The sequence below is a fragment of the Larus michahellis genome, chromosome 4 (genome assembly GCF_964199755.1).
Source record: "Larus michahellis chromosome 4, bLarMic1.1, whole genome shotgun sequence".
Taxonomy (NCBI): domain Eukaryota; kingdom Metazoa; phylum Chordata; class Aves; order Charadriiformes; family Laridae; genus Larus; species Larus michahellis.
This window is the reverse complement of record NC_133899.1, coordinates 82,281,191-82,290,134: the sequence shown is the minus strand read 5'-3', so window position 1 is coordinate 82,290,134 and position 8,944 is coordinate 82,281,191. Positions and strand designations below refer to the sequence as shown.

The window sequence follows — 8,944 nt, the reverse complement described above, 5'->3', positions numbered from 1 at the left end:
AATTTATGCATCCAAAAACCAAAGTGCAAGATCACTTTTTTACTTCGTACAACAGTCAGTTTGAAGTCAGTTTTGATCGAGTGGTATGAACTAGATCAACAGTCATTCATTTGTATTTTGCTGCAGAGTTGCTTCTCGTCTCACTGTCCTTTTCAGAGAAACAGTGTGACTGCCGAAGTCCCCAGAGGCCATAGCAGTTGCTCACAAGACCACTGAATGAAAGCAAATCCAAAAGCTCTTTATTATTGAACTCATGTTCCATAGTTTTATTTAATAGAAGTTTGGCTTCCAAAGTGGGATTAAGTTGTGCAGTTGCAGAGGTGTGGAAGCCAAGGTTTTGACTAATGGTATTAGGAATCTACTAAAATGTTTGAGTGAGTGGACATGATGCAGGATGAATGCATCAATTGGTTCATCAGTGCACTGAATTTAATCCTTTTAAGCTTTGTACATAAAATACAAAGCTTGACAGGATTATTAGTAAAGTATTAATGAAATCCACCAAACTATGCATATGTCTAAAAAGTAGTACATGTACCAAACCAGTAAAGTTCATTTTTGAAGTTCTCAGAAAGATAGTGCTGTGAACGAGACAGTTAAATGGACAGTCACAAACAAAATTAAAGGTCCTATTATCTCAGAGACAGATAACATCTTACTTAAATGTATATAGCAGATTTTTGACCATCACTTCCCAAATAAGTAAATCTGGCCTATCAAGTGGGATGATAAAGAGAGATGGATGCTAGATGTAGTAATTTTAATTACCTGGATTTGTTCCATTGAAATGCGGTTGCCAGGATATTGTTGCCTGAGTTATATAGAAGACAAATGCAGATGCTATATTCTTGCTTCTACAGAGTATAAGGATGACAACATTTTTGCAAAGTTTTCCCATTTGAGCATTTCTCATGCAGTTCAAAAATACTGTTTAATAGTCATATCTGTGTATTTGAAGTGTTGCATTATCTCTGCTTCTTAATGTGAACAGAGAAGCTATTCTGTATGTGAAGAATCCATCATAGATGAAAGACACAAGAGAGACCTCAGCAAGGTAAGAGATTAAATTTGAGACAGATATTTTGTTTCCTTTCTGGTTTTATACTTGAAAAAATGAACATGTTCAGGTCATTAACTGAGCATACTGCTCCACCAAATCTCAGAGTTTTATAGACTAATACAAGATTATACAAGGGCTAAACTGAAGTAGGATAATTCAGGCTGCTTCTTCAGATGACTTGCCTTGTAAGAATTTATAAAACTGTGGCACCTGTGCACTGTAGGCTGGAGTGTGACATACTGGTACTAAGGCAGCACAAATGAGCTAGTTTAAGTACTAGCCCAGCAAAGGCAGCACAAATCTAATTCAGTTATCACAATGCCCAGACTGTCTTCAGTATTTCACTTGAAGTTGGCTTAGTTATATTTGGCCTAGAGCATTAGGACTGCACAGGTTCAGACTTTTTTTTTTTGAAGTTAATTAATGACATTGAGTTTGTGGGGAAAAGAATAGTTACTCCTGCAGGACAAACATGCAGTTATCCTGTAGCAGATAAAACAGCACCTGTGTTCAAAAGCTAATAGGCATTAAAAAGACTGTCTTTAGTTTATTTCTTACTTCCCTTTCTTAAATTTGCATATTTGCAATATACAGATCATTTGAATGTAAAGCACATGTGTTTTTCTTTAATATTCTCTGAATGATTAAATAAAGAGAGCATAAAATCTGTCTTCAGGGTAGAAAATGTTGAACTCTCTTTCAGCAGTTTGGTTTAGGGGATACATATTTGGATCCGACTTCACTGATTTCTAAATTTTTCCTCTTCTGGTTAATAATTATATTGCTGAAGTGGTTTTCATTTCTTTTTTTCTTTCTTTAAATGTTTCATCAGTAAAACATTCCGTAACCCTGTTTTTTAAATATGTTAACTTGTGGTCAGGATTTTTAATAACTTCAGGTACTTTCCTGGGAGCAATGTCTGCTTAACATTCCTTCTTTGCATTACTGCATATGCAAACAACCCTTCTTTCCCCATTCCTTGTTCCTGTTTCCTGCGAGAGTTAAATTCTTCTATCAGTCAGAAGAGTTGTCCTAAGGTTCCTGTGATTTGGCTCAGAAATAACATCTTATTAGCATAAAGCTTTTCTCATGGTTAGGTGAAAAGAAGATTTAAAAAAAAATAAATCTTTCAACAAAATTATGAAATTAAAGACCTCATTTTATAGTTAATATGCTTGTATGTGTACATATGTATTTTAGCAGCACTAAAAATCCTTTCATGCAGTATCTAGAAAACAGAGGGGTTTTGTTTTGGAGGCTTTCTGTGGACGAGTCTCTATATTGGTGAGAGATTTGCAGCTTCCTCCTGAAAGCCTGGGATTTCAAAGTGAAGTGTGGGGTTTGTACAGTTTGCTGCATCTTTAGCCCACCAAAAAGTACTGGTCCAAGTCTGAAGTTGCATGAAGAACAAAGAGGAATCTTGCAATCTGGCCTAGAGATAGTGTGAAGAAACAAGGGGGTAGGTTTTAAGACACATTAAGACAAATTAAATTTTTCACCCAGGCTTCCAACTGCTGTGTTGAACTGTGTTATTTCACCTTTGAAAGAGAAGAGGGTGGCAGACAATAGCAAAATGAAGCCTTTTAAGTTAATGCCAGTGATCAGAAAATGTGCTTGATCATTATAAAGCATTAGGAAAAAGTAATTTTTAATAGACATCCACAATTTATCTTCAGTTCTACAGCATGTCACAAGGATTCACCTTTGATCTGTAGGAGTCCTGTCCCATCCCCTCTATGGGTCAGCGCAAAGACTCAAATCTCCTGGCAGAACATCTTTTGTGAAAAGTGCTGTGGTAACTGGGGCCTGGGGAAGAAGATGGAGGCGAAATTTTTGCTAGACAAATTAGAAGGTTACTAAATGTAGCAGAGAAAATTAATTTTTTTAAATTAAAAAGCAATTAAAGGAAGAGAGGTATGAGGAGGGGAATTAGCTTCAAAACCACGAAACTTCATAAAACCCCACAAAACCAAACTAACCAACCAAACAAACCCCCATAATTTCTGGACTTTGTGGAGAAACTATTGAACCTTATTTAAAATAATCTCAAGCTCAAAAATCAAATGTAAATGCAAACATATCTGCAAATTTTACTATTCGTTGTAGGGAGGGATTGCCATTCTCCTGCAGCAAACACACTCAAGCTTTGCATTCTGTGAAATTATTGCTTGGCAGCTCTGATCTTTATATATTTCAGTCTTTCCAATCTTGTGCTTTCTTACCTTTGTTTTTTTTCACCCACATCTACCGTACTCTACATGCAGGTTAATTTTTCCTGTGTATTTGTGTACATATGTGTATCAATATTTCACATTTCTGTCTCTGCTGCAATTTGTAAATGGGTAGTTTTTCCCTGTCTCACATTGGCCTCCCTCCAACAGCACTGGGATATCCATGTGGTGAAGGGTATGTTTTGTCATTGCCAGTAACAGCAAGATGGGATGAGGTTTTTCATAAAAACACTTTACTGTATGGGTAGTGAAGAAATGGCACCTATCCTCGCAGCCAGCTTCTGCCCTAGAGACAGCATGGGTGACAGCTACCAGTTTCCTAAGTGCTTCTGATTAAGTTTTGCTGAAGAAGATTTTATGCCCCGACTTCTAAGAAGCCGTTTAGCAAAAAAATCTTTTTTTAAAAAAGTACCTCTTGTACCACAGCTTTCTTAATTTATAAGAACTGTGTCGATAACAAAATGTTATAATACTTCATACTTCATACATACATATAATACTACATAAGAACACAGCATATAAAATCCATTGGATTATCGGTTGATCTAACTAAGTAGAGGGACTGAACATGAAAACGATAAGTACATTCTTACCGTTGATTTCTCTGCAGGTGGGTGGAGACCCAGTCACCCATTATACAACAAAATTTACCTGTTGTAACATGTATTATCAAAATGTACAAGCAAATTAAGGTGTACACAACAGGCACGGCAATATTACCATACTAAAATGGGACATGAGGTGGTTGCTGGTAACCAGACCTGATATAGAATAATTCTATTTTGTCCAAAGGCATGCCTAGACTTTTGAACAATGTATTTTAAAAAAGGATAGTAAAATGGTGAGTAACTGTTAAGTCACTCTTAGAGGGGAAATAATCCTAAACTTTACTTGAGGAAATCCTGGAACTTTTCAAATAGCACTTCTGGTTTATGGAGTTTTCTTCTGTTTATGCGGCACTGTTCTGATAAGGGAATCATTTTGTTTTTCCATAGTGCAAGCGTAGCTTGGTTTTAATCATGCTGAAACTTAGGTCTTTTTCATTCTTGGAAAACCTGAGAAATAAGCTGGAATTCACTGCATGTTTTAGCGAACGATATACTTCAATGAGGTACCTTATGATTTATTGCTTGTAACGTTTTAAACATAATCTGCTCTGAAATTGTGCCATAAATGTGGTCATACTCTTCTTGTTCAGGCTTTTGTTAGACTCTGTACTGAGCCCACGGGGCTTGTATGCAGTAAGCTTCCCAGGATTTCAGTATGCACTAACATGCTTGCCTCCTTTGGCTCTGGCATTTTTCCTCTGCTGCTGCTTCACAGTAGTAGGATTCTAAATCCCAGCTGTTTTGGAAACATGCTGAATGTTTGGGTTTCTGTCTTGTTTGTCTCTGAGGGCAAGTAATTGACTAACAGATTCCTCACATTACTCCATAGATACGTTGTCTAAGGGCTATAGTTCAACCCTTTCAAAAATGATAGAAGCAATGCAAGAAACAATAGTTTTGAGGGAGTCCTAAAACAACATGAAGCTTTATTTAATGGCATGAAAAATACCCATTTTGAAAAAACAGAAATAAATCTGCCTTTGCCTTTGTCTTCTCTCATCTGCCTGAAACAGTCTAGGGGGGAGAAAGATGTCAAGGATCTCTGTCATTGTTACTGTCTTCTAAACCATGAAGTTCGTTCAGCTTAGTACATTTTATCCTGACTAGGTTTTTGCTGCTTACTTTGCCTGTTTCTTATTGTCTTTCCTTTTCCCAGATTTGTTAAGCTTATGCTAGCCTTTTCATTGTTTCTGTGGACTTAGTGCATGACTTCTTCCCGAGAGACTCCTCCTTCTTTTTTTTTTTTTCCCCAAACCTCCTCCCTGAGAAGGATGAAAGTAGTAGCTCTTTCTAACTCTAGCCAATATCCTTAACATTCTACTTTTTTAGACAGAGCAGTGGAGAAATTTCAGCATTTTCCATTGGTCCTAGCTTGGTGAATATATACTGTACTAGCAGAAATGAACTTATTCTATGGATAGAGCAATTTTCATAGTGATAGTATTGTATGATCTATTATTTCTCACTGTTACATAGACGAGTTCCCTGAATCATTACATATGTGCCATTGACTTCCGCTTAATTTGCATGTGTACCTATGATCTGTGGTAAAAAGTGTAGCTGAAAAGTTTGAAAAGACTTTCTAAGCAGCCTTTTTTGCTTGTCATGAATTTACCTTTTTTCCAGTCCATGATGCAAAAACAATTACACATCACTCCAGTTGGGTTCCTATTGGTAAGAAGGCCTATTTCCACAATTCAAAGGAATCTTATTCGAATTTTGTGTGTAAAATTCAAATCACTATGGGTATGTCTGTGTGATTTTTGCACACTTTTTGCTGCCCCCTCCTGATGTCAGGTGATTTAAAAGATTACTCACCAAGCCACTTGTGTAAACATCTGTTTGTTGCCTCTTCTATTTGATGGTGAGCTTCTTTCTCCCTGAAAAGTACTGGCAGGCTTTGTTTGTATAGTTTAAAATAAAAAGTATAGGAAGGATAGTTTGGTCATCTAGTGATAGAATGGATTGTAATTGGCTTATATAGATTATTAGTTATGGTCACTCTACGCAGCTTAAACTAGCTGCCAAATTTGGATTTGAGAGGAATTTTCTCCAGAGCGTACAGATAAGAACCTGTTGTTCAGTTGTTCTTAAGTTTTATTGTTTTGACAGGGAAAATGCTGCTAGGTGTGTTTAGGGTTTTTTGTTTGTTTCAGGTGGTGGTTGTTGCAATTGCTTTTCCCATCCCTCCAAAATCTAGAACTGCAGAAAAGCAGAGCTTAGGTAGGGGCTGAATTCCAGGCTCTTCTGTTTCTTGCTGTTACCTATATAATAGAGTTCTAACTGGGTTTTTTTGGTTTCATTTCAGAACACAAAAGATTTTTTTTGTTCCAGATTTGAATGAATCCCTATGAAATTCAAGCTGATCAAATTCTACTGAAGCTTCTACAGAAGTCCAGTGTAGTTCTAGACTTATTTATATAGCTATATCTAGCTCTATCTAATGTATCCTTACCAAAGGGAAAGACTGGAGTTATGCAGAGCATTGACTTAGCTATATTTCTGTATTCTGTAATTCTGTTTTCTGAATTCTGTAGCTTGTAAAATTGCATGGTATTTGTACGTGCTCATTTAAGATTTAATTTATTTTTTTTTTTTAAGATGGCAAGCTGATCATATAAGATTTTACATCCTAACTTTTTATATGTATAATTGCCTGATATCAAATAATTGTGCATATTCTCTTCTGTAGCTGCAATAGCTTGTCTGCACCTCACTGTCTTATCGACTGAATCGCCCCCAATTCATGCAGTTCTTTCTCAATTGTTTGCTTTTTACTGAAGGTTTTCAGAGTTTTATTATTTCAGTTGGATGTAAACTCAGTCACTATAAGAAACCATGTGTGAAAAGAGAAATCTGAGTTAAAGGATTTTGTTTTATATTTTCAGCTATAAAATTTTGTCAAAATAGAAATACATCTGAATCAATTGGGAAAAATGTATCTGCTAGATACAGCATTCCATTTTTCTTCTACAAAGTAGAACAGTGATAGTTACATAAACAAATACCAATACACATTTTGACATGATCAGACTTTGAGGAGTTAAGAAAATACAAGAGTCTAGCATAGACTCAAGAATACAAGGACTAGCAGCCTAAAGAGACTAAAACCTGAAAAGAAACAAGTCTGAGAAATGTAAATATCAAGAACATAAGTCTTAGAATAAAACCAAATGAGCACTGTAGTTTTTTTTAATGAGGCATCAAAGCAGGATAGAAAGCAGGTTTTAAAAAGTTTATCAGAAAGTATTACCCAACTCTGCATTTCCCCAAAGAGGAATCAAATATGAGAATGAACAAACAGCACTTTGAAGCCCAGTATTTTCATGTGCTTGTTCAGCATGCTTTTTGTTGTTTTCCTTCTGGACCAAATGTTGCTTTGCAGAAATCAGTAGTTCAGGTCTATATAAAGCAGCTGTCCCTATAGTCTAAAAGGTAGATGGGTAAAACATGATATTTAGCATGCTTTTCTTCACCCAAGCCCTGTTTGGCTTGGGGGGCAGGAACTTTTGTGCCTAATACCTTTGATTTAAAGGTATTAATATTTTTGATATAAAGGTATTATCTAAAATGATAGTTGCCCTCTGTCAAAACTGCAACTGCGTGGTTTTCCAAGACGACTAAAATTTCAAAAGAAGGGGTTGTTAACTTTTAGTGGCTATTTTTAACAAAAAAACCAGCAGGTTATATTTACCTCTGTGCATTAGTTATTTTCCCTGGCTTTTTTCTCAGTAGGGAATTAGGATTCATGTTTGTGAATCAAGAGACAAAGGGTTTGGGGGCTTTCTTTATTTTCCATTTTCTAATTTGTGATTTACTACCTCTCCTCACCAACCCATCTGAAAATATTAAAGGATATACTATAATTTCTTTATGGGCTACTACACTTCATTGTTTAGAGTGACTTTTATAGAGGAGCGTATTTTATTGTATATTGTATAGAGGTTATTTTATTGTATTTATTTTGAGGAATCAACCAAGAAAAAATATTTTCCTTGGTGTCTTGAGCAAGTTCCTTTATACTGCACAGTTAAATACCTTCTAGTATTAATAGAACTGTTCAAAAGAAATATGGGTTTCAATGCACGAAGAGGGATGAAAATTGTCAGGTAGAATATTCTCCTTGAGGAAATAACTGTTTTTCAAATTGTGTATTGTTTCAAAAGACAAATGTCATCTTAACTTACAACTGAGGGGGAAAAAATATATGTCAAGTAAGTGAAGTTATTTGCATAGCCTGGAGCAACAGATTGGAGAATGGTGAATTGTATTTAAATCTCAGGCTGCCTGGAATGCTATAATTCTATAGTGATATAATTTGTCTCTCTCATAATGTCATACAACTCAGCACTTTTGCTGTGGAATTGGCTATTTTACAACTGATACCCCTCCTTGCTTTATTTCTCTGCCTGCAGCTGCCTTTTGTTCTTCAGCTTTTTCCACAAAGAACGTGTAAATGAATTGTATTGTACAGTAGCCAGATTTCAGAGGGAAGGTAAACCAGAAATGCTTTGCAGTTCACAGTCAGGGAGGAAGGGGAGTCATAAACTTTGATTGACAAGCTGCTTTTGAGAATGATGCAGGCACCTAGGACAGGTACGTGGCTTTTTGTGAAAATATAGACAGCACCTAAACTGCTGTGAAACCATGTGATTAACTCAAGAAACAGTGGGAGTATTTCCAGGGAAAAGGAATGCTGATAGTCATTTTCCTAACTGAAGCAATCCTCTGCAAATACAACTAGTGCTGTCAGTCAGGAGAGGATGATGAAGCAATACTTAATAGTTTTCTTCCCTCCCCTGGTAAAAGCTATGCAGCGTGTTCTGGGGAAAACATTAATCTGTCAAAGCCTATGCCACCATCATCTCCATCACTGTGTGGAGGATTGGGGCATGTTTTTGTCCATGCTGTGTCTACATTCCTTAGAGTATAGTGCACTGTACAGCGGATTTGAGCACATGCTTGTGTTTGAATCCCTTTCAGGGTGAAAGAAGGGGGCTTTAGATGCCAAGCTGCTGCCAGCTGTTCTTGTCCTTCTGGTAAAA

At 36.4% G+C, this 8,944-nt stretch overlaps 1 protein-coding gene across 11 annotated transcripts in view; it reads left to right on the top strand.

The window, feature by feature from the left end:
- The first annotated feature begins 747 nt into the window (after positions 1 to 747).
- IRAG1 (inositol 1,4,5-triphosphate receptor associated 1) overlaps positions 748 to 8,944 on the top strand; it is a 90,087-nt gene continuing 81,890 nt past the window's right edge. For 4 of the 11 annotated variants that reach the window (XM_074585984.1, XM_074585958.1, XM_074585950.1 and 1 more), the window contains exon 1: positions 851 to 1,054. The gene's annotated coding sequence lies outside the window, so the exon portion shown is untranslated. Of the gene's footprint in view, positions 1,055 to 8,944 lie in introns of all 11 variants that reach the window. The other 7 variants (XM_074585957.1, XM_074585947.1, XM_074585977.1 and 4 more) reach the window with 4 other exon arrangements.